The sequence below is a fragment of the Ursus maritimus genome, unplaced genomic scaffold (genome assembly GCF_017311325.1).
Source record: "Ursus maritimus isolate PB19 unplaced genomic scaffold, ASM1731132v1 scaffold_3, whole genome shotgun sequence".
Classification (NCBI taxonomy): domain Eukaryota; kingdom Metazoa; phylum Chordata; class Mammalia; order Carnivora; family Ursidae; genus Ursus; species Ursus maritimus.
This window is the reverse complement of record NW_024425563.1, coordinates 31,310,749-31,312,500: the sequence shown is the minus strand read 5'-3', so window position 1 is coordinate 31,312,500 and position 1,752 is coordinate 31,310,749.

Genomic DNA, 1,752 nt, shown 5'->3' with positions numbered 1-1,752 from the left:
TCAGTTAAGAAATCACAAGCCTAACTAAAACCAAAAAGAGATATGTAAAAAGAATAGCTCTCGCCGGTATTTTGTATATAGATCCTTCTCTAACTTCAATTTTAAGTCACAATAAAATAGGAATTATGTTTTCTAATAATATGCGGTAATACCCAAAATAATACCCATGACAGGACATAAACAGATGCCCAGGTAAGTTGCTGTTACTCGTGCAAGGACACTCACATAATTCGTTAGCAGAGCCAAGTCTAAAACCCAGCCTGGTACTTGCTTATCTGGACGCCTCTTTTTTTCCCAGGCGGTGCAGCAGACATGCCATTTATTTACTAACTTCAACCTGAGGAAAGAGAGAGACTTTGGCAAGGTAAAAGGGAGGCAATTTTCGGAGGCTCATACATCTTTATGCTTGTATTCAGTTTCTTAAATAAACGAGTAACAACGCCTCCGTATTGGAGTACTTTTAGAGGCAAATGCAGAATATGCGAACATGCTTTTTACTGTAGTGTTCTCCAGAGATGTATACCATATGGTCTCAACGTGCGTAATTTTGTCCTGGGCCACTGAGTTTCTTAAAGATTAATTTTCGGCCCGAAAATTTCTAAAAAATTAATTTTCGGCCAGAAAACTAAGGATCATACCACTTCCCTACACCCACATTTCATATGAGAACAACATTCATCTCTCTACTTGTGATGAAAACACCTTGTGTCATTTTCTCCCGCCTTCCCTGACTTCTCTCAACATTTTCCGCCAGCGACTACTACCACACTGCCTTTCACTCCAGTAGAACACCCGCTCTCCCACCTTCAGGAAGTTTCTTCCTTCCTTCCGCCTGCCGCTCGCTTTTGTCACGCTGGGCGGCGGAGACCGCCTACCGGAAAAACACAGCGGAAACACACTACGCACGCGCACTAACTCGCCAGCCGTTTGCCTCTCAAGTGTGGTTGGCCGGTTTCTTTCAATCTCTGACTGGCCCAGACCACGATGCTGTACTCTCGCGATACTTGCTGCCGCCAGTCGGCGGGAGCCTCCGCCGGTTCCTGGCGGGCCTTTTTAGCTCCAGTTGTCGCCGGTGTTCTTGTGTTGCCCAGAGCGGCCGGGCCGAGCATCATGACGTCTGCTTTGGAAAACTACATCAACCGTATCCTCGGGCCGGCTGCCGCGGGCATCAGCCGGAGCCATGGCGAAGCCCGCGTCCGCACTGGAGAGAGCTGGTGCTGGAGAGTCCGGGGGTCGGGATCGGCGGGCGGTTGGGATGCCCGGCCACTGCGGGGCCTGGGCTGCGGGTGAGGGGCTTAAGGACCTGGGACCCACCAATGCCGCTCCCGGGGGCTCAAGGCGCCTTTTAATTTTAACCTAAAAAAACCAAAACAGAACAATGTGATTATTCCGAACTTTTCCCTGTCTCTATAGAAATCAGCTTTCTGTTCTTCCATACTACCCTAGGGCATATACGTTCACGTTTGGGAATAAGATCAACAGTCGTCCTAGCGGCGAGGAGGATCTTGCAACCCAAGAATTTGTCTTATTCATAGGCTTTGCTCATTGTTCGAAGATACCAAAAACTTGAAAGATGGTGCACAAGTTGAATTTCTGCCCCTTTACCATGTGAAACCTCAACTCTTTTGTTGATAGAATGAAAATAATGCTTGCTGTTGTAATTGATTCTCACGAAGGGCAAATAACTTCTAAAACCCCGTGTGAAGTAACGTACCCTATAGAAGTATTACATTTTAAAATCTCAGGACAGAA